Below are 24,971 nucleotides of genomic sequence, written 5' to 3' on the forward strand. Positions count from 1 at the left end.
TCGGAGCCGACGATCTTTTCTTTTTGGATGTAACAGGAGGCTCTAAAGCTTCTTCAAAGGAGGGCTTAATAAGACCCTTCAAGATGAGTTTATTTTGCGCTCTTGAAGAACCCTAGAGGAGAAAGCATGACAGACACTACATGTCTCCTGTAGATGTTTAGGCCCCAAACAGTACACGCAAATGGAATGACTGTCTGTAATAGACATTTTGTAATTGCACCAAGTGCATTTCTTAAATCCTGACTTCTGCTCTTTTGACATAATGAAAGTAGAAGGGATATGACAAGCAATATAACTGACAAGGTTTGCTAACTGTAGAGCGAGAAACAAGGCACGAGCTCTGAGAGGAAGATTTACCTCACAAGAGAACACAGTGAACACACACAACACCACAAAAAACAATGGTCCAAAGCCCTCTAATTTAAACGGGCTTAGCCCGAAGAAAAAATAAAATTAACACCAACTCTCAAAAAATAGGGCAAAGGCCCTCTAACTTAAACGGGCCTTGCCCGACAGCGAAATAAAATACCAGTATCACTTCACACAAAGTTATATAACTAAAATACACAATTTACAGAAAGTAGCTGTTAAAACAGCTGTTTTATGAATATTCAGAGGAAAAAACCCAAGGTCAAAGACCAGTAAAGGTAAAAGAAACCACTTAGCTCCAGCCAAGTCGAGACCACGTCCAGCTTGTAAAGCGGCAAACGAGATCTGGGGAAGCAGGTGTAGTGCATCCTGGGATAGGGAGTAGCCCAGCCAATAAGAGACTTCGTTCTAGTGTATTAGTTGGCCGAGTCGGAGCCGATGGATCAGCTCCGAGCCCATCAGTTATGAATGTGGGCGAGATAGGATCCCATTATATCAGTTGAATTCACTCACTACAAGTTTGAGAAATCTCAATCCTCACCGATCTTGAAGAGTGGCAAATGAGATTTGGGGTAATGCAGCAGTGAGGGACTCTATGGGTAAGGGAAAAGCCAGAAAGTCAGATCCTAGAATCTAAAGTACAGGCCAACACTAAGGGACTCTGGCTAACAAAGTTTGCAGATGACTGCAAACTGGGAGCCATTATTGAATCCCCAAATTATGTGGATATTCTACAAAAGGGCCTTACAGAAACAGATGCCTGGTGCCAGAGCCATGGGCTCAAGCTTAATGCCAAGAAATGTATAGTCATCCCCTTTGGAAAAAAACATGCACCCATGAACTACCACATAGGTGGCAGGACACTAAACATCGAAAGTGTGATGAGAGACTTAGGGACATAAGTGGACAGTGGTCTCACTTTTGATAACCACATCACCACAACAGTCAGGAAATCCTTCAATGTGGCACACCTCATCACTAAGGGCTTTTCATCCAGAAAAAAGGAGGTCATTGTCCCACTGTACTCATCCCTCATTAGACCCATTATAGAGTATAATGCCCTATTTGGTATGTACCTCACAAGACATCTGCAACAGCTGGAAAGGCCACAGAAATACCTCACTAAAAGAATCACAGGCCTAAAGCAGATGCCATATGCTGACCATCTAAAACAACTCCAGCTATACTCTGTGGCATATCGTCTACTCAGCGTCGATCTCTGCTTAACATACAAGGCCATGTCAAACCCTAAGCTGTTGGACATGCTCCACTTAAAGAAATCCCAATCCCTCAGAGCCACACGCTCCAGGGATCTAAACCTTATCATCACAATGAACAAAACATGCTGGAGGGATAGGTTCCTGACCCAGAGACTCCTCATACTTTGGAATAGACTGCCCATACATGTCAAGCAGAGCACCTCATTGGCCCTCTTCAAAAGGAACCTTGACGATTGGATGGGAGATAAGAAATTCACCCCAGGGATCATGTCAGTCGCCCTGCTAGACAGGGGCCCAGAAAAGTAAATATTGTGGGAGACAATTTCCAGGGAATTGTTATGGCTAGGTTTGCATAGGCCTTAGGGCCGATAGCCTAGTACCAACCTATGAACCTATGAACCTATAAGAAAGTAGCCGATTCAAATTCAGGGATCAGATCCAAACGCAGTCATTTAGGAATGAATGAAAATGACAACATCAAATCTTTAGGTTTACTATCTGAACTATCAAGAGTTCTGGATGATGGATTCCTGGGGAGAATCACCCCTGTCTCTGTCGCAATCCTCATCCTATGAAAACACATACAGTTCTCTGGCAATGTCTACACTAGGACCATGAAAAGACAAACATCCCCCAGAACTGACTAACTGCAAACACTCTGCCAAAGATATAACATCTGACTTACATATAGAAAGAACCTGATCAGCTGCCCTGTAATGAAATTTTTGCTTCTTTTTTCTAGGAAGATCCCTAATGGAAGAGTGGTCGGGGGCAGCCTACTCTCTCTTTTCCCAGACAACTCCTGTGCCTAAAATGTTTCCCATACCTGTAGCAGGCAGTGGAACAGTCCCTGGGGATGTGTCTAACCAGTGGTCCATAGTGGCCATTACAGCTACACCACAGGGAGTTAAGGTAATTGGCAAGTGGTCTGTAGAAACATCTTTGATAATGCCAGAGTAACTAAGTGTAGGCTGAGGCAATAATTTTATTTGATTTTTCTTTTTAGGAATACGCAGGGTGGAAGAAGCAGGACTAGCAATGTTATCCATGCTGTAGCCTAACGAGAAACCTGACTGCCAGTACAGTAAGCTCAGTAACACTGGGAGAAGGTAAGTATTCACTAGTAAGCACAACAGCACACTTCCCTTCCCCAAAGACCAAAAAAAAAAATTAAAAATTCCGACACTAGTAAACACAAGTAGTACACTGAAAATAGTGTCCCCAAAAGTTAAACCTTAAGTCAGAAATGCCACAGAACATTTAATACCTCAGAAAAACAGTAACTGGTGTAAAACACAAACATTCTGACTGTAAAAGCTTGGTCCAAATATTTTATACTTTCATTAAATCAGTTTTCCACATAAAATTGTAAAATAAGCAAAGTAAACCATGCAGAAGCATGTACAAAATTTCTCTGACACAAGACCCTATACTCAAGGTGGAATATTTCAAACAGCGAAGTATTTTTATATGTTAAGGTAGATCAGAAAAATACCAAAAATATTCAATAGAAAATATTTATGAGAGGAAGGGGTCCACAAATGGGGTCTTATCTGTTAGGCAAAAAGCTTTTTGACCAACTGTCGTACCTCTGGAGCCAGAGAGATGTTTCTCCTTGATGCGGTAAGAAAATTCTGAAGATTTACTTCACTCTGGTTGCAAATACACTTGTCTCCAGAAAGAGTGCAGCCAGAGTGAGTGAAAGGGAGGAGAGTTAGGGTTTGTCAAACTGGTTGGGTGCTGTATCCTTGGAAGGACACTATCCATGGGCTACTGAAACAGTGAGAATGAAGAACATTAACAGCTTCTCCAGAGAAAAAGTAGTTTTAAACAACTTTGAATTAAAAAAGTACAAAAGCGGGCTCCCATTTAAAAGTACATAAAACTCAGGAAGCAGTCAACAAAAAACATTTTTTCTTAGCTTAAAATTACTCCTTTTTCATAAAAGAAAGTTTTCTGCAAGAAAGAAGTAAACTGGAAAGTCTTTCTCCTGAAGAGAACTCATCTGCCAAGCAATGGAACAGTGTTAGATGACCACAGATGCTCAAATGTCTGTAAAGGAGCACTCTTCTCATTAGCAGGAAAGCTCTGAAGGGCTTGATGCCTAAATTTGACTCACAGCTCAAGATGACTAAAGGTTTGGGTGACTGGAAGTTCCCTGAAGCTTTGGAAGCTGACTGGTGTTATAGCCTATGCTGGATATAACCCATATTGCTTAGGCTACTGCAGCAGTGATCAAAACAATAAACATCAATATTATTAAAAAGAAAAGTGCAGAAATAATAATAAATGGTGGGAGATAAACAGGTGAAACAAGAGTATAAGCAAATATATTTCCAACATATCCACGATACAAGGCAGAGGATAAAACTATTTCATTAGAGCTAAGGGAATCATTTTCATCAAAGTTCAACAACAGAGATATAGCTAAAGATTAGAGGAAACCACGGTTCAAGCACTTAAAGATTAACAGGGTAAAATGGTTACAAAAATTGACTAAATACTTCAAATGTTGGCATCTGAATATAGTTCAACAATGTCCTCACAGAAAAGGAACAGAGTTAGCAGGGAAGACATCAGAGGATAATGGCCCATACTTCAGGAGATTAATCCTGATATTGCTACAAACTAAGGTCAACAGATAATAGTAGCTGAAGTAAGAAGAGTTGTGGATGAGTTGGCAGCAGAGAAGGCTCCTGGAATAGTTGGTCTAAGTATTGGTTTTTATAGGGCATTTAAAAATCAGGTCAGTCTATTCTTATTGGAAGTGTTCAACCAAGCCAGTCTTGATAGAGGCTTCCCCCTGAAATAGGCTGAGAGCTACGGTAGTTATGTTACCCAAACCCAAAAATGTTTCTGCTAACTATCGACCAAGCTCCCTACTTCTGAAAGATATCATGATATTTGCTAAGGTTCTCACTAAAAGGCTGGAAAAATTTCTTCCAAAATTATGTGGGGATACCCATCTATGTTTTATTAAAAGGGGACCATCACATAACAGTTCTATGATATATCCTTGGATTTTGTCAATATAATGTGAAAAAGTAGCATGGGGAGATGTCTTAAAATGAAAAGAACTTTAGACAGAATGCACATTTTTATCTTCTACTGTCCTTTCCATAATGTCTCACATGAAAACCCCCAAAGAATCTGACCTAATGCACTATTTGGCAGAGGATCTCTACCTGCCTAGTTGTCATCCCTGTATAATGTTTTCTAATGGCCATAAAACTGTTTTCACTTTATTAACCTTAAGGTCTTGTCGCACGTCCCCTTGTATATTAAAGACGGAGCAGACAGGGTAGTTTGTTAAGATGCTTTATTACATAGAAACACATCAGGATGGATAGCAGCATCAGTAAACATAAACAAATTTAATAACAGACAAACCTTACATACATACATGCTTATATCTCAATAGCTTACTAAAAAATGGCAGTCAGACTTGCATGTGTTCAGTATTTATACACTTGTGCAAGCCCTGGGATAGCTTCTTAAAGAGACATACACACATTGATCTACATCCTCCCTCTTAAAAAGATTGCCCTTAATCAAAATGACATTGCAGTTAAACATGTATCAATATAGACATTTAGAAACAAACACAATGTTCATGTCTAAGTTGCCGTGTATCTAGAACATGGTCTGGAGATGCGACTGGATCTTGTAGCATAACAATCAGGACTGGGTTTGGCAACAGAAACAATCTTCGGTGAACAACTCATATCAGGAACTTCAGGATTCATCACAGGAACGGGAATATTCTCTGGAACTTCCACTGGAACTGGAACACTGGATAACTCACTCTCAGATAAAGAGTCTTTCTTACAGGCTATATGCTGTGGTACAGACTCGGACACCAGTATCAAATGCTTCTGATTCCACCTAAAGTCAACTCCTTCTGATTCCACAATGTGCGATCTCCGCTCTGGGCAGATGTTCTTCAGGACTCCAAACCGATCATACCCTTTGGACATTTGCATCCTTATTACTTCTCCCACTCAGGCCGTGTTGGTGCAGCGGTTAGCGTTGTCGCCTCACAGCAAGAGGTTCTCTGGTTTGATTCTCGGCTGGAGCACCTTCTGTGTGGAGTCTGCATGTCCTCCCCATGGTTGAGTGACATTTAAACATATGCAGGTAGGTGCGTGCGTGAATGAGTGTGCCTTCGTTGAAGGTTGGGTGTCGGGCTGGCACCTCGGCACCATAAAAAATTACTGCCAATCATAAGAGGACCGGCGTTCCGCTGTGGCGACCCCTAACCAGAAAAAGCCAAAAGACACTACTTTTTATTACTTCTCCCGCTCGTAATGTATTGAGCGGTTTGCTGGTCTTATCATAATGGGACTTTTGGCCTGGGTGCCTCTTCAACAGACTGGCTTTCAGTGACCTGTTGCTCTTGACACATGGAACCAACAATTGACTATTAAGAGGTAATGTGGTTGTGGTTTGTCTCAACAGAAGTCTCTAAGCAGGAGAACCAAGATGTTTATCATGAGGAATTTTCTGTGATTCAAGTGATTCAGGAAAACATCACTATTGTCTCATTTCGATTTGCTAGTAACTGCTTTGCACTTTGAACTGCACATTTTGCCAAACCATTTGACTGTGGATACTCTGGGCTACTCGTGACATGAGTAAAGTCCCACTGTTTGGCAAATCTTTTGAACTGTTGGCTTGTAAACTGCATGCCATTGTTAGAAATAACTGTTTGGACTACCATGGACTGCAAAATGAAGCTTCATCTTAGTAACGACGGTACTGGATGCTGGATTGTGAAGTAGGTCAATCTCAAACTAATTGGAGCAAGAGTCTACTAACACTAAATAATGTTAACCATTCCACTCGAAAATGTCAGTGGCTACTGTCAACCAAGGTAGTTCAGGAATCTGGTTTAGCTGAAGTGGTTCTTTCTGTTGATGTGGCTTTATAGTATTATACACAGAACAAGATGAAAGTACTCTCTCAATATCTTGTGACATAGAAGGCCAAAATACTAGTCCTCTCACCTTTCTTTTGGTAGAGTCTGCTCCTGGGTGACCTCAATATAAGACAGTAATGTACTCTTGTTGCAAAGACATTGGAACAATAACTTTAGGACCTTTCATGAAGGTACCATTGTCTGACAAAATCTCATCTCTGTATGGAAAGTAAGGTTGCACTTCTGGAGGTAAGCTAGACTGCTTTGATGGCCATGCTTCTTTGAGGAAATGGCAGAGTTTCTGTAAAACTGGATCTGCGGCTGTGTGATCTCTGAGCTCATTAAGACATGTGTAAGAAAAATTTCTCACCTCCATGACTTCAAAATCAAATCTCTAATTCTCATGCTGCTCAGTGGTACTTCTGGGTGACATGGATAACGTGTCAGCAAGATAAATAAGTTCACCTTCCTTGTTGACAAGATTGAAATGATACTTTTGCAATCTCAACATCATGCGTTGCAATCTGGCTGGAGCTGTATACATACATTTTCTCAACATAGTGACTACAGGCTGATGATCTGTTTCGATCTGGATAGGTCTACCATACACATAATCATGGAACGGAACATGCAAACACAACTGCCAAAAGCTCTTCCTCTATCTGAGCATATTGAATTTCAGCTTGGGTAAGAGTTCTGGATGCATTAGCAAAAGGTTGATCCTCTTGTAGTGTGACTGCACCAAGACTAAATTTCAAAGCATCATGTGAAAGAGTGATTAGCTTCTGGATGTCATAGTAGCTTTGAGTAGGTGAACCAGCAGTTCTCTGTTTCAGGACATCAAATGCTCTCTGGTGTTGCTCTAACCAAGACCAAGACACATCTTTACATGTTAGCTCTCTGAGTGGTACTGATATTTGATTCAAGTCTGGAATGAATTTACCTAGGTAGTTAACCTTGCCAAGAAAATGTTGCAGGGCTTGAACATTGTCTGCAGCTGGCATCTTAAGAATGGCAGTTTGCTTAGAAGGGTCTGGTCGTAAGCCTGAACTGGTAAATAAATGATCAATATAAGTGATTTCTCATAGACTGAATTTGCATTTCTGTGGATTCGGCTTAAGATTCACTTGACCTGCCCTTTCCAGAACTTTTCTGAGGTTTCTGTCATGCTCAACTTCACCATTACCTCCTACCAGTATGTCATCTACTATAATAGCACAAGGATACTCAGAAAAAATTTGCTCCACTGCATATTGAAAGACTTCACTTGCCGAATTTATCCCAAATGGCATCCTCAGAAATCTGTACCTTCCCAAATAGAGTACTGAAAGTAGTGAGCAACGAAAATTTCTTGTCAAGCAAAATTTGTAAAAATGAACTTTTTGCATCTAAGACAGAAAAAAACAGTGGCACTTGGCATAAGAGCAGTGACTTCCTTGACTGTGGCATTGAATGATGAGGTCTTTTTAGTGCTTTGTTCAAATCTCATGGGTCAATGCATATTCTGATGTCATCTGAGCTTTTCTTATGAGCTACCACCATGAAAGATACCCACTCAGTCGCTTTTGTGACTGGACAAATCACACCTTGTTGCACCATTTTGTCTAGTTCAGCTTTAACTCTGGTCTGCATAGCTATTGGAACTTTTCTGGGTTGCCTGATAACTGGGCTGACTTCATGGAGTACACAACTGGAAGCTTGCCTAGTTTGTCTTCAAAAAGATCAGCACAGGTAGAAAAAACAGACTGGGCGAAATTAGAGTAATGGTCTTGTGAGCTAACATGGTGGACTTCCTTGTTAAATGAAAGCAGTCCCATTTTCAAAGTGTCTCTGAGGCCTAATAATGACTGGACATGCCTCTTGACCACATAAAATAATAAGTCGTAGTTTCTCCCAGCAGAGTAACATGAAAGCATTACTGAGCCTTCCGTTTGAATCTCTTCACTACCATAGGCAACAAGCTTCACACACTTTGCCAAATCAAGCCTTTCACCAGCACATATTCTAGCAAATGTTTCCGCAGACATAACACTGCACTCTCAGCCAGTATCAACTCTGAGCTCTGTGGGTTTGACATTTATTCGAACAATGCAAAGTACTTCATTCTTAGCTCATAAATCAACTGCATTGACTGTTTCGCTAAGCACTGACACAACATCAACATAAAAAGTATGAGACTCTGGGTCATGGCTTTCTAATTGATCAACTCGTTTCTTAAAATGTTCTCTTATAGTAAAAGAATGTCTGCCCTTTGATTTACAAAATCTTTTGAAATTATTCCATTTATTACATTTGTGCCATTGTTGACCAAAAGCTAAGCATTTATCTTTCAGATTCATGACTATTTCCACAATTATGACACTTGGTAATGAAACTGGGTTGGGGGCCGGGCCCATGCTTTGAGTTTGCTGGCTCACTGTTATGCTTCACCGAGGCTGTGCAAACTCTGGAACTTGCTAGAAAACACTGGGGTTTATCTGTGAGTGGTGCAGGGGCTACAATTGCTGCCATGTGCCTAGGCCTGTTTTTTTTGACCACGTGATGCATGCTAGCAACGTAAGCTTTAGAAGTTACTGGAAACATACCTCTCTCATTTGTAAGCATATTCATGTGCTTTTCTGTGAGCTCATATATCTGACAAATCGGGTCTATATTATATCATCGAACGCTTAAAAAAGCGAATGCTGATTGATCGACCTAATTTAAGCGAAAGCTTACAATCTCGAACTGTCAGATCAGCGATTTTTTTCCCAGGGAAAAAAATCGCTGATCCAAAACATATACACACAACACAAGCACACCAAACAAACAGAAATCTACACACATACACCTAAAATCTGATACCAAACCCTACACTAAACTATGCACACACCACTAACTACCCACTTACCTTAACCCAAACCCTAACCCTAAGGTTTGTCACTATCGCACACTCACCTCACTCGCTCCCTAACCCTAACTCACTTAAATCCGCCCTAACCCTCATGTCCACTCAATCGCACACACACCTAACCCGAGCCCTAACCCTAACTCACCTAAATCACCCTAACACTCACATCCACACAATCGCACACTTACCTGAATCTGACCGGTAACTTTCCACCATAACACTGAAAATACCGAAGCAACAGAAAAGGACAACCAAATTTTTTCCCTAGGAAAAAATTCGAGTTTCTGCTGCTTCGATATTTTGCAGTTTCGCGAAAATAAGTTCGATCAATCAGCGTTCGCTTTTTTAAGTGTTCAAGGATATAATATAGACCCGACAAATCTCAATGGCCTTATTCAAAGTTAAATCACTGTCACGAAGCAAAATCTTTCTCACAGTATCATCGTTAATACCACGCACATGTCTGCTCTTTATCAACTTATCCCTTAAATCACTAAATATGCACGTTTTAGCCTTATTTTTCAAGTCAAGTTACACATGCTGCAAAAGTTTCACCTGGCTTTTGATCCATTGTGATGTTGGTCTGGGAGTTACACATTTCTCTAAATTTACGTTTTAAGTACTTAAGGTCCCTTGACTCAGCCGGTACAACAATATGACGGTTTTCCCCCTCTCCAACAAAGATAAGAGGGTGCATATACAAATGAACATTCCCTTTCACTGGCTTCTGACTCAGCTAAATTAAGCAGAATAAATGCCTTTGTACGGTCATCTTTATCAGAAAATGCAGCCTGTTCAAAAATGTCGCACTCTTGCTCAAACACTCTCCAGTTCTCTGCGATATTATTATCAAACACTAGTGGACCAGGTTTACGAAATCCTTCAGCCATGCCAACAAAGTATGCACAAACACACTGAAAATATGGCCCTTATAATTATATACAAATAATTTGCCTCTCTGCAGCTTGCAGTAACACACAAATGCACAATAAACTCTTTGAAATACTGTACTTTGAGAAATATGCTCTGAAATAAATTGCTGTATTTGAGAAATAACTTCACTATAACACTGCACAAACATGTGAACACTTCATACACCTCTGATAACTTGGATAGCCTCAGTTAATACGAAAAATATGTGCTTTGTGAAAAAAATGTGGTCATTTCTCTTTATTTTATTTGTTTTATTCATTTTATGCAATTCAGACTTTATTTCAAACATTTTCCATAGTAATTTGAATATTTCTAGGAATATCGGACATTTTGACTTATTCTAATATCATTTAGAGCGTTCTGTATGCTTCGTTTCATATTTTCCGAATAGGAAATAGTTTGAGCAAGTTTTAACATTAGAAATTCGTATCTGACCTGTTTTGCGAATTATACATGTAGCAAGGATGGTCCACTTCTCTATATTCTACCAACCATGGCTAAATGCCTCTTGAATTCAAAGTAGAAAAACTGGAGTTCTTCCTGGCCATTAGATATGCCACTTCTGGCACCATGTCGCTCGTCCCCTTGTACAATGAAGACAAAACAGACGGGGTAGTTAGTTTAAGATGCTTTATTACACAGAAACACATCAGGATGGATACCAGCATCAGTAAACATAAACTTATTAAAAGTCAGCCCTTACATGCATACATGCTTACATCTCAACAACCTACAACAAAATGGCAGTCAGACTTGCATGTGCTCAGTATTTATACACTTGTGCAAGCCCTTGGATAGCTGCTTAAAGAGACATACACAGATTGATCTACAGGCTTGTTCATAGGTTCATAGCAACGTATTAGGTTACTGATCTGTAAAGATTGTAAGAAGCCTAGCCTTACATTCCAATGGTAGTTTTTAGCCCTTACATTTTGCACACAAATAACCCAGACATGGGCTGAACAAAGATAAGTCGCAACATTAACATGCGTAACATATCAGAGAGGGACAGTGATGCTAAACTGGAGGTGAATTTGCAGTTACCCATCCATTTGTCCAAATTATCTTTGAATAGAGTAATAGAAGTACTTTGTTTTATGTGGAATAGAGGACAGTTCCATAGAAGGGGTATTCTCTATTATATATACCTATCCCTGCAACAAGATCTGTTGATTTTACAGAAGAGATCTGAGAGCCCGACTGGGTGTTTACTTTTCCAATGGATGTGCGAATGTCCTATAGGTCTGATAGAACAAGATGTGTTGAAGTTCTATATGTGAGGCATGGGGTCACCTCTCAGTCACGTGTATGAAACTGAGAAGAAGGATAAGGCTTTGAGGTGGTTTGCATAATTTTTATGATTTAAGCCCTTGATTTATTAGTGAAAAAGCACTGTAGTCATTCTGGTTGCGACAAGTGTTTGGACAGCTACATACCAAAAGGGGCATAACGCCTAATGAGTGCCAACTACAGTGGAATGATCATATCTGTGGATCTGGATGCAATACCCTTAGATATAAGCTGTGTGATGAAAAAGGACTTCCTTACAACAGTTGATATGTGGTGATCAAAGGACATTTCTTTGTCAGTATAAGTTCCTGGCTTCCCGACTATGGAATCAATTTTCAGGGGTGTGTTGTCAATGTGATAATTACAAGTGAAATCATGCTTACCAAAGGACACGACTATACACTTCTTGGCATTCAGTTTTAGTCCATGGTTTTGACACCAAATATCTGTCTGAGAACAGGCACTCTTGGAGGATCCTGTTGTCCTCTGTGGAGTTCATGATGGTATCAAGGTCAACCACAAACCCTTAAGATTAGCTTTGATTTTCAAGAACAAATGCCAAAGAGGAATGGCTCAAGGATTGAACTCTGGGGTACACTGCTACTGAAAGGTGTTTTGGAGGAGGTAACGCCATCCACCTTAATTTCTTGGTTTCTGTTTCCGAGCCAATGCATTATACAATAAGCTGCAAAAGATTTGCATTTAGTTGTGAGAGTTTGTTCATGATACTCCAGTGTGGCATGGTGCTGAATGCCTTTGTGGCATCTAGATATGAGGTGTGTACTGTTTTGCCCTTGTCCATTCCTTCCATAACTTTCTCAAAAGAAGACCAGGTTAAATAGACAGGACCTGCTTTGGATGAATCCAAATTGGAATCATCCTGTGATCATTAAAACTTTATCTAGGGCCCCTAATATGATTTTTATTTGTTGGTCTGAGTATTTCAGCCATAGTACAAAATCCTCTACATATTAAGTTGTCAGGGTTACTCGACAGTTAGGATGGGCTATGCAGAAGGTGACCAAAATATGCATTCTGCCCAAAGTTCATTTCATTTTAAGATACTTCCGCATGCTACTTTTTTACCCTATGTAGACAGAATCCAAGGATGTATCTCAGAATTGAAATGGGATGGTTGACTAGCACATACAAGCTGGAAAAAGCTTTTTATACCTAAGAAAATTGGTTGATTTGGAGTCCCAGAGTTGTATGGTTATGGGGTCACTTTTTCTAGGATGGTATTACTTATGGGCTAGGATGTCCACACCCCAATATAGTTATCTACAGAACTGGAAAGAATAAATAAAGAGAGGCAGATAGTTAACTCTCCATCTTTCAAAGTGTGGGATACTGGAGGAATGGATCTGTGGTTTGAACAATGGGTATTCATGAGAGTTATCCCCCGTCTTTTCTTTGGAGCAATCTTCTTATCTAAGTGGAAGGTCATTCGTTGAATTGGAAGAACTGGATATTTGCTGGCATTTTTTTGTATAACTGATAGATGGGCTACTGCTATAACCCAAATAGGAAAGCTTAAAAGTATTACAAAGAAGTTTCCTTCACTGACTGCCTATTGCTGGCAGTACTTATAACTACAATGTTGTGTCTCTTGATTTGCTAAGACCAATCTAGGAGTATATTGGAGAACTTCTTCACCTATACCTGAATCACTGTAGAGTTGGAAAGGCCAGGGTAGATCCTTAAGTAAAAAAAGTATACAATATGGCACTAGGGGACCAGTGTCCGTTGCTGGAAACATAAGGCTGATGTGGGTGGAGCTGAAGGATAATCCTTCATCTCCACAAACTGGCTCACTGATAGAACCTACCTAGTCAAAATAGGGGAAGCCACCTCAAGCAGTACTAACAAGAGGTGTACCCCAGGGTTCGGTCTTGGGGCCTCTGTTTTTGGGATATACTTTTCTGAGGTGCAGGCCAAAACAAGTAGGCTATGACTGACCACGTTTGCAGATGACTGCAAGCTGGGTGCTGTCATCAGTTCCCCTAGTGATGTGGACATCCTTCAAGAGGGTCTCACTCAGACAAATGACTGGTACCAGAAACATGGCCTCAAGCTGAATACCAAAAAATGCATCATCATCCCCTTTGAGGAGAGTAACATCCTCATAAATTATCACATTAATAACAATATCCTAAGCACAGAATCAGTCATGAGGGATTTGGGCACCCAGGTTGATAGCAACCTGACTTTTGACCACCATGTTGCTTCTGTGTATCGCAAGACTTCTACATGGCCCACCTCATGAGTAAGGGTATCTCATCCATGGGCAAGGAGGTCATAACATCCCAGTATTCTTCCCTTAAAAGGCCCATTATTTATTTTATTTTATTTTACATTTGTTGACCGGGAAAGTTCATCTGGATATATGTCCATTTTCAGTGGAGGCCCAGGGAGAAAAGCTCCAAGAGATTAAAATCATAACAGAGTGATTACAAACAGAACAAAACAAATTTTCAAATTTACATTAGTAACTCCAGAAAAAAAGTTCATGAAAAGATTTATACTTAACATAGCTATAAAAACTTTTGTGAAAACGACTACATTCCCAAAACATTTTTTTTTTCTCATTGGTTCATGGGAACTGAGTTTCTTCAGTAGATTCATAGGAAGTAAGAAACAAAGGCTACATAGGCAGCAGAGGTGGAACTGGAAACAGTGAATACTGTTAGTCTGGATTCAAGCAAGGGCATAGCCATTGAGAAGTTAGGAGGATTCTTAGGTGCTTTTTAAATAGTGGTGTAGATGAAATGGATGATGTTCTTCGTCTTCCCTTGCTGCAGTCCTGACAATTGGGGTATAGTCCAGTCTTTTGCCGCATGGTCCGATGCAGAAGCAGTGTGCAGGTTGGCGTTCTGAGATTTTAGTTTCAGACCGAATACAGAGTTGGCTAAGTAAAACATTTTGGTTTTTCTTGCCTCAGTATTTAAGCGGATGTCAGAAAAAGTGAATAACTGTATTTCTTGGGATTTTCATACATTGTGTATACCTTGTTTAGGTGTTGGTTGCCGCTCTTGTGCTAGATTTAATAAGAGGAGGCTTGATTGTGCTAGGTTAGTGTTTGGGAAAAGAAGCGCAAAGATAAAACAGTGAAGCCTAGGGGCCCGGATGTCGGGGAGGTTTTGCCAGGAGTTTCAATGGAGTCTCAGGCAGATACTTTACTGTTACAGGATGTGCCCTCTCAGGAGGTAGGCCAGGCTGAGGGGCTTCTCAGGTAACTGTTCTTCCCCCTCTTCCCCACGTAGTTTGGGGCTCTCCCTCTGTTGCCAAAACTTCTTTTTTAGAGGTAGCAAGTTCAGGTTCTGTGGGGGCTTCTCCTAGCATTTCGGGCTCTGTGCCTAAGAAACATATGCTCAAAATGGCAGAAGATTTGATTACTCTGATTAGAGGTTCTATGCCCCCACCTGATAAGAGGCCTAGGGTGGAACAGGAGTTTGATAGTTTTGAACAGTGTTCACAGGCTTGAGTCTTCTGTGGGAAGACTTGCAAGAGTTTCCTACTTATTCTGATTCTGATGTGGATGATTCCACCCCTTCTCCTCCTGAGGATTTTTCATTTTCAGAGACTCTTCACTCCATGAGGGAGCACTTTAAATGGGAAGGCCAAGATTACTCTGACTCTAGAAAAGGCTAGGAGGAATTCTGTTTTTGCCTCAGCATAGGCCCTTAGCTATTCCTCCTGTGTTGAATGTGGTGGAGGATGTTTTGCAGAGGCTTCTCTGAACCCTGACTCCTTGCCTCCTGCTCCTGTTAAGCCTGATAGGTATTATAGGGTGCCCAAGCTCATAAGTATTTGTTTAAGAGTCCCAGAAACTGTTTCTCAGGGGCCTAAAGGTGTTAAAGCTTCTGTGGTTAAAAATCCTGTACCCTCTGATAAAGAGGCAAGGGCTTTGGATAGGTGGGGTAAGAAAGTATATACTTCTTCCACTTTGGCCATGAGGCGTTGAATTGTCAGTTTCATATGCTGAAATATCAGAATTATCTCCTTTCACAATTGAAATCTAAGGTGGATGCTTTGGCGGAAGGTATTGAGTGTAAAGAATTGCTGGATTTGGCTCATGTGTCTGAACAAGTGGGTAAGCATTCTTTGCAGTGTGGTTTTGATGCTGTTCAGGCACTCCTCGAGGGTGGCTGCTACTAGTTCTGTTCTAGACATGCCTGGTTGAAGGATCAGAATTTAGCTGAGCATGTTAAAACAAGGATTTTGGATGCTCCTTTACAGTCTGATGTGTTGTTTGGACCGCCTGTGGAAGCAGTTTTAAAGAAAATGGAGGACAAAGCTAAGTCTATGCAGACTGTTAAAGATTTTGCAGGTACAGCCTCGTTTAGTAGAAATTGGCCTGCTAAGGGGTGGACATATCCTGCTTATGGTTCTCAGTCTAGGGGGTCTAGGCGTGGTAGGGGCAGGGCTCAAGGTTCGTTTAGGCCTCGATCAGACAGTTCGCCTGCTCAGACTTCTGGTGAAGGCAGGGTCAGTCCTTGCAGAACCAATGACCTGCCTTTTCAGCTGCCAGTGGACTCGGCAGCTCCTTTGGGAGGAAGATTGTCTCTTTTCAAAGAAAATTGGGATTTAATCACTCAAGACAGATGGGTGCTGCATATCATTCATCACGGTTACAGATTTTACTTCCACACAATGCCCCTTTCAGAGGCATGCCAGATGTTCCTCCTCCACAAAGAAAAGAGGCTCACATGCAAATTTCTCAGTTACTCCAGCTAGGGGCCATTCAGCCAGTCCCTGTATCAGAAAGGCTTCGATTTTATTCTCGCCTGTTCCTAGTGCCAAAGAAGGGGAACACGTGGAGACCAATTTTGGATTTATCTATCCTCAACACTTATCTGGACATTCCCAAGTTCAAGATGTTGACGTTACAGCAACTGTTACCTCTGCTGGGCAAAGATCACTGGATGGTAACTTTGGATCTCAAGGAAGCTTACCTTCATGTGCCTATAAGGCTAAGTTGCAGAAAGTATCTGAGGTTTCGAACTGGAGATTTTCATTATCAGTTCTCTGCATTGCCCTTTGGCTTATCTACCGCCCAGAGTATTCACAAAGGTTCTGGCTCCAGTGATAGCTTACTTCAGGCTTCAAGGCATTCAAATCTATCCTTACTTGGACGACTGCCTGATTCTGGCTCAAGAAAAGGAACACCTTCTACAGCATCTGGAATATGTCATAGCAGTGCTAAGATGCCTAGGGTATTCTGTGAACGAAATAAAGTCCAGTCTAGTACCCTCTCAAGACATGTGCTTTCTGGGTGTGAGACTGAATACAGCAGCCCAGATGGCCTTTTAACCCCGGACAAACAAAAGAATCTGTCACTTTACTTCCATCACCTATCTCATCAGTCCGTGCTGACTGCAAGGACAGTCCTTCAAGCATTAGGGTTCATGGCATCTTGTATTCTGGTGCTTCCCAATGCCAAACTGCATATGAGGAAGCTGCAATGGTATCTCAAAATGTATGGACACAGCACTGCCAAGATTTGGACACTGTCATTCAAATAATACCTTGCCTTCAAAAGGAATTCTTGTGGTGGGCTCAGGAATGTCACCTAAACAAGGGACTCTCTGTGACTCCCCAACAACAGAATCAGATTTTAACGACAGATGCCTCGGACACTGCTTGGGAGCTCATCTAAATGGAAAGTGGATACAAGACAAGTGGCCTGCCAGACTACAGCATCTACATATCAATATGAAGGAGATGTTAGCAGTCCAGTTTGCATTGATGGCGTTCAAGGAGTTACTTCTTCCAGGGCAGGTGTTGATTCTGACAGACAACACAACTGTCATGTGGTACATCAACAAGCAAGGGGAACACATTCTTATCCTCTATGCAGGCAAGCAATGATTTTATGGGAGACTGCGTTAAGCCTGCAACTGACTCTTCAGGCAAGGTTTCTGCCAGGAGCACAGAACTCCCTAGCAGATGTACTAAGCAGACAAATCATGGATCCCCACGAGTGGAAACTGGATCTTCATGTATTTCAGAAATTGACAGTGTCCTGGGGAACTCCAGACATAGATCTGTTCGCTTCTCCACTAAACCACCAGCTGCCAAAGTATTGCACAAAGGGTTTCATCACACAGCTTGGAAAGTGGATGCTCTGTCTTTCAGTTGGAAAAACCTTCATGTCTATGCCTTTCCACCTCTACCTCTTCTTCCAAAGGTATTACTAAAGGTCAGACAAGACAGGCCAAGGATGATTTTGATAGCTCCAGATTGGCCTCGGCAACACTGGTACCCACTTCTAAGGAGTCTTGTAAAGAAGCCTCCATGGCCTTTACCTCTGATTCCTCATCTGTTATCTCAGAAGGACGGTCATCTGCTCAATGTCAAGCTTCAATCTCTTCATCTCACAGCTTGGCATATTCTGTGTTGAAGCACGGTAGGTCTCAGCTTCCTCAACAAGTTTTAAATGTGATTATGGAAGCTAGAAGGCCTAGTACTAGGAGAGTGTACGCAGAAAAATGGAAGAGATTTTTATTTTGGAGTACAGCAAAGAATTTGGAGATTTCAGAGCCTAATTTGAGTGTGGCTCTTCAATATCTTACTGAATTATTGGACAAAGGTTTGTCCTTCTCTTCCATAAAGATTCATGCTGCAGCAATTTCAGCTCACTATGATTGTGACCCACCTTTGTTTCGCATCCTTTGTTCAAGCAGTTTCTTACAGGGGCAAAGAATATACGACCCGCACGTAGAGCTCCTACTCCTGCTTGGGATCTCAATTTTGTGTTGGAAAACCTTACTCTACAACCTTTTGAGCCTGCAGCTACTGCTGAATTGAAATATTTGTCATGGAAGACTGCTTTTCTGTTGGCTATTACTTCTGCAAGAAGGGTGTCTGAGTTGCAGGCCCTTATGGCAGTAGAGCCCTTTTGATTTTCCATAAGGACAGGGTATCATTACGTACTAATCCTTCCTTTATGCCTAAGGTGGTTTCTAGTGTGGCTTTAAACCAAACTATTCATTTGCCTACGTTTTTGCAGATCCTCAAAATAAAGGGGAAAAGATTTTGCACACTTTAGATGTACACAGGCAATTGCGTTATTATTTGAGCAGGACTAAAGATTTTAGGCAGTCTCAGCAGTTACTTGTTTCTTTTGCTTTGAGTTCACAGGGCAAGCCTGTGTCAAAACAAACTATTTCTAGGTGGATTGGCTTTTGCATTGCATTTTGTTATTCCCATCATGGCAAACAGGTTCCAGCTGGGATTAGGCCTCATTCCACTAGGGCTACTGCCACTTCAACAGCATTTCTAAGGGGGGTGGCAACTAAGGATATTCTGGAAGCAGCTACTTGGAGTTCAGTGCATACTTTCTCTAGGCATTATCACCTGCCTATATACTCTAAGTCTAGAGCTGGCTTTGCCACAGCTGTTTTACAAGGCATGTTGTCAGCTCCTGCTACTTTATAATTTGCCAGCCTCCCTTACCTCTGCTTTGGGATTCTACCCAATTGTCAGGACTGCAGCAAGGAAGGCGAAGAACATAGTACAGTTTTGTACCTACCATAAATGTAGATGTTCGAGGATTCTCCCTCCTTCCCTCTGTGTTTCAGGGTGGTTGTGTAGGTGAGTTTACATGCTTATATTTTTTGTATATATTACTGTATATATTGTACATGTTTTTTGGTGCAGGTTGTTTTGGGACTTGTCTTTGGGTCTTCTGACATCTGGGGCAAGAAAAGACTGAGGAAATGACTCTGGTATTCGGGCCGACTGGGACGCGGACTATACCCCAATTGTCAGGACTGCAGCAAGGGAATCCTCGAACATCTACATTTATGGTAGGTACAAAACTGTACTTTAGTTCAGTAGGAAGCTTGTTAAATAAATTACCAATAGAGTTAGTAAACAAGCACTCCTCAGACTTATTGTTGGATTTTAGGGTAGATACTAATACCCTGTTGGCAGATCGTAGGGTGGTAAGGTTTTTGTAAGGGCTAACAAGGTTACAGAGTATGGGAGTATTTGAGGGATAATGTAGAATATTATGAGTGATAGTAAGTTGTTGTAACAGAATCTGATTTTGTAATTCTAGCCAACCTAATAGTTTAAGATTCTGGCAGTGATGAGTTCTAAATGAAGAACGAGTAGCAAATTTGGCTATGTTATTATAGGATGTTACTAATTTATGGATATTGCTTTGGGAGAGGTTTGAGTAAATTGGGGAGGCATAGAGAAGGGTTGAGAGTAGGTGAGTTTGGGGGATAGTGGACTTAGTTGAGGCTGTGAGAAAGGGTTTGAGTCTATAAAGGGAACCGAGTTTTCTATTAACTGATTTAACAGTTAGGTTAATATGTGTTTCAAAGGTAAGATTATGATCAATTGTAACCCATAGAAGTTTGGTCGTCATACCGGGAGCTATTGTAGTACCATTGTTGGATGTGACTGTAAAGTTAATAGAGGAGGACTTAAGGGTGGGAGTAAATAATAATAGTTTTTTTTTGGGTTAAGGAGGAGACAGCGTTGATGAAACCATTTTTCAACTAAGTTAAATACTGTTTGGGTCTTAATTTGGAGCTCTGCAGGTGAGGAAGCACTGCATATTAATGTTGAGTCGTTGGCGTATTGTATACAAGTGGCTTGTGTAATGGAGGTTTTCAGATCGTTAATAAAAATGGTAAATAGGAGAGGTCCCAGAATGGAGCCCTGTGGGACACTGCGAGAGATAGGGAGCTGAGGGGATAGTTTATTATTCCAAAGGACTGCTTGCTGTCTATTCTCTAAACAGGACTTAAACCACTTGACAGCTTGGGTGTCAAATGAGAGAGACTTAAGTGTTTCTAACAGTAGTTTATGATTAACTATGTCAAATGCCTTTGAGAGGTCAATAAAGAGGGCTGAGGACAGTATGTTATTGTTACGGTTTTTATTAATGGAGTCAGTAAAGGATAAGAGTGCTGTTGTCGTACTATGGAATGGCCTAAAGCCATGTTGACAGTCTACTAGTAGGTGGTTTTGGAGGAGGTAATCAAGTATTTGGCTGTGAATACATCTCTCCATAATTTTTGCAAGTGGGGAAAGTAGGGCTATGGGGCGGAAGTTTGAGAATTCATTTGAGTTACCACCCTTATGGAGAGGTATAATGTGAGAGATTTTCCAAAGATATGGGATGGAGCATTCAGTGATGGTTCTGTTCATTAATAAAGAAATAGGGTAGGCAAAAACTCCAGCTGCCATTTGCAGGTATTCAGCTGGAAGGAGGTCAGCTGATGGGGTACAAGGTTTAAGTTTGAAGAGTAAGGTACGTATGAGTGATGTTGGCACTGGTTGGAAATGTAGTGTGTGTGGCAGATTTGTTGGGAGGGGTGAATCATTTGTGATAACTGATGGTATGGGAGGTAGGGTATTAGCTATGGAGGTAGCTGTTTCAGAGAAAAAAATGTTAAAAATATCAGCAATCTGGGTGGGAGAGTTTTGTGACAAGTTGGAAGGAGTAGGTGATTTGGACTTTCCAGGATGGAGCAATTTATTTAATCCTGACCAGAATTTTTTCTGGGTTTTGATGTTGGGTCTGTTGGAACTTAAGGTAATAGTTTCTTTTATCCAAAAATATTGATTTTTTTTCAGCATTTCGAAGCTGTTTAAAATTTAGGTGATCATTAGGGTTTTTAGAATTTCTCCATTTGGACCAGGATTTATTTCTCAGTCGCATTTCTTGTCTAGTCTCCTTAGTAAGGCAAGGAGCAGGTTTGTTTCTAAATCTAATAGTACGAGAGGGAGCATGGTGTTCCAGAATTTGTAAGAATTTGTTATTGAAGTACAAGACTGCTTCATTAAGAGGTAAGGTCTTTAGGGGTGACCAATTGCACGTTTTACGTTCAGCCTGAAAATTAAGTGGATTCAGATTTTTCTTGTTTCTTGTGGTTCTAAGGTTAATATGGCAGATGACATTGAGTACAGCGCCCTTTCGACATGTACCTCACAAAGCACATGCAGCAGCTGGACAGACCACACAGGTTCCTCACCAGGAGAATCCAGGGCCTCAAACATCTACCATACACAGATATGCTGAAAGTCCTATCCCTCTACTCAGTTTCATATAGACTCCTCAGAGGTGACCCATGTCTGGCATACAAGGTGATCACGGACCCCACCTTGATGGGACTGCTGCATATCCGCAAGTCAAGCTCCACTGGAGTAACTCACACTCGTGGCCTCAATCTGGTCTGTGCCATCAAAAGGACTTGTTGGTGTGACAGATTGTGTACCAGAGACTCACCTATCTATGGAACAGACTCCCTCTCCACGTCAAGCAGAGTACCCATTTATCCCTTTTTAAGTGCAACCTGGAAAACTGGATGGGAAACAGAAAATATACCCCTGGGATTCCACCTGTCTCCCTGCAGGACAGGGGCATCAGGTGCTGATTTGTCTAAACATGGGCTAAACTCTTGGCTAGGCTTATAAGGGCCTCAGGGCCAATTGCCTAGTAACCTCCTATGATCTTATGATCCTATGGCAAGAATGTCAAGAGGATTTCCATCATTCAGGCAATAAGGATTGGCCTCCATTGGCTTGTCTTACCATGGCTAAGATGCTGTATATATATCATCATCTTCTTTCGGCTGTTCCCGTTCGGGGTCGCCACAGTGGATCATCTGTTTCCATTTCTTCCTGTCCTCTGCATCTTGCTCTGTCACACCAACCTCCTGCATGTCCTCTCTCACCACATCCATAAACCTTATCTTAGGCCTTCCTCTTTTCCTGTTATCTGGTAGCTTCATCCTTAGCATCTTTTTCCCAATATACTCAGCACCCCTCCTCAGCACATGTCCAAATCAACATAATCTTGCCTCTCTGGCTTTGTCTCCAAACCTTCCAACCTGTGCTGACCCTCTAATATACTTATTCCTAATCCTGTCCACCCTCATCACACCCAGTGCAAATCTTAACATATTTAACTCTGCCATATCCAGCTCTAACTCCTGCCTTTTTGTCAATGCCACTGTCTCCAACCCATATGACATAGCTGGTCTCACTACCCTCTTGTAGACCTTCCCTTTCACTCTTACTGGTACTCATCTGTCACAAATCACTCCTGTCATTCTTCTCCACCCACTCCATCCTGCCTGTACTCTCTTCTTCACCTCTCTTCCACACTCACCATTACTCTGAACTATTGATCCTGACTCGAGTATTTAAACTCATCCACCTTCACCACCTCTACTCCTTGCATCCTCACCATTCCTCTATATTCCCTCATATTCACACACATATATTCTGTCTTAGTCCTGCTGACCTTCATTCCTCTTCTCTCAAGAGCATATCTCCATCTCTCCAGGGTCTCTTCCACCTGTTCCCTACTCTCACTACAGATCACAATGTCATCTGCAAACATCATAGACCACTGGGACTCCTGTCTGATCTCATCTGTCAACCTGTCCATCACCATTGCAAATAAGAAAGGGCTCAGAGCTGATCCTTGATGTAATCCCACCTCCACCTTAAATGCATCCGTCACTCCCACCACAGCCCTCACTGCTGTCACACTATCCTCGTACATATCCTGTACCACTCTTACATACTTCTCTGACACTCCCAACTTCCTCATACAATACAACAACTCCTCTCTAGGCACCCTGTCATATGCTTTCTCTAAGTCTACAAAAACGCAATGCAACTCCTTCTGACCTTCTCTGTACTTCTCCATCAACAATCTCAGAGCAAACATCGCATCTGTAGTGCTTTTTCCCAGCATGAAACCATACTGCTGATCACTAATCATCACGTCCTTTCTTAACCTAGCTTCCACTACTCTTTCCCACAACTTCATGCTGTGACTGATCAATTGAATTCCTCTATATATGACAACTAAACTCAGTCGAATTGTATAAAACAGGATGGCATAGAGACAAAAGTTGTTGGCACTAAGCAGAAAATAATGCTTCTTACTTCCACCTAGTGTGACAGTGCTCAGTAGTACAAGAAGGGTGGGAACACATTATGCAAGGTGTAGAAAGGGCTCTGAGAATGCCTGTCCCACAGAAGTCTGACTATAGGTTCTGGGTTTCTGGCATCTCTAATATGACTTCAGGTATGTATGGAACTGAAATGGCATGGCTGAGAATAGTGCAGGCTATGTTTCTGGCATGTATATTTAAGTATTGGAAAGTATGTCCACTGGTTTGGTGACAGTATATTAGTAGATGTCATCACAGTCTTGCAGTTTGGTCTTGATATGTCTAAATGGAAAGAATACTGGTGTATTTTGCCTTACAAAATTCATTCAGACTAATATTTACTATAATGTTTTGAGTGATGTTAACTATGTCCTCTTATCCTCGAAATGGAGTTTCTAATCCCTAGAAATGGGAAGAGAAGACAGGTGTAATTATTAGTCTCGTAAGGTTATACAACTGGCAAGTACTGATATGAATATCTCTTACTCTTTAGGAAGTGGTAATCACATCTTGACTTGATAACTGTCTTTTTTTTGTTATGCTGTTCTGATTGAAAAATCATTTAATAATAAAATTCTGATGTGTTTGAAAAACTGTGGATCTTGCTTGTGCCAGCATATTAAAAATTCTTAACAGAAACGGAGGTATAGTGTGAAAAGTTATTAAATGAATTTGGTGGAGATTGTGCCTGAGTTAGGCACTTTTTTATTCTGAAAAGGCTTAATGACTTTGTACATATTTTTATATGTATCTGGGGTGACAGAAAATTATACTAGCAATATTCACTAAATATTAAAGTAAAAAGTTTATATTAATGATGCAAAAATCTGTCTATTACATCCTGGGAGTTGTTACATAATCTATTTTCTGTCCTTATTTACCTAATGTTATTAAAATGTGACACTTGTGGCAAAATGCTAGCAAAATATTTACATTCAGACTCAGCCATCATATAAAAGTATTTCCTATTGGGAAAAGACAGTGACGCATACTGTTCACTTAATACAATGGAGATGTGGTCCTCAGGTAGTTTCTTAACAGAAATACAATTAATGTAACTGGTCCATCAACTTATCTAATGTTGCCTTATTTTCATATTTTCATCTGTGTGAATACTGAATAAGAATATCTCCTACATACATTTTAAAGCCAGACCAAATATAAGCATAAGGCACGTGTGCCTTTCTTCTACCATTACTCATTGTTTTCCCTGAATCTGCTTAGAGTATGTACCCTTACAATTATCCTAGTTTGAAGTAAAATGTAATGAGATTGCTGCCTGATCTGCTGTACTACTGTTGTATACTGTTATAAAGATACAATGTTCCAATACTACTGGTGTATACTGTTATAAAGATACAATGTTCCAATAGTGAAAATAAAGAAAAAGGTCTGTTCCTTCTGCATATCATTAAATGAGT

The 24,971-nt window shown here is 41.0% G+C and overlaps 1 protein-coding gene across 1 annotated transcript in view; it reads right to left on the reverse strand.

Moving 5' to 3' along the window:
• Window positions 1-24,971, reverse strand: part of PKD2L2 (polycystin 2 like 2, transient receptor potential cation channel) — an 806,718-nt gene that overhangs the window by 231,732 nt on the left and 550,015 nt on the right. The window lies entirely within an intron of this gene.

This window comes from Protopterus annectens, chromosome 4.part0 (assembly GCF_019279795.1).
Source record: "Protopterus annectens isolate FY-2018-M chromosome 4.part0, PAN1.0, whole genome shotgun sequence".
In the NCBI taxonomy this organism is placed as follows: Eukaryota; Metazoa; Chordata; order Ceratodontiformes; family Protopteridae; genus Protopterus; species Protopterus annectens.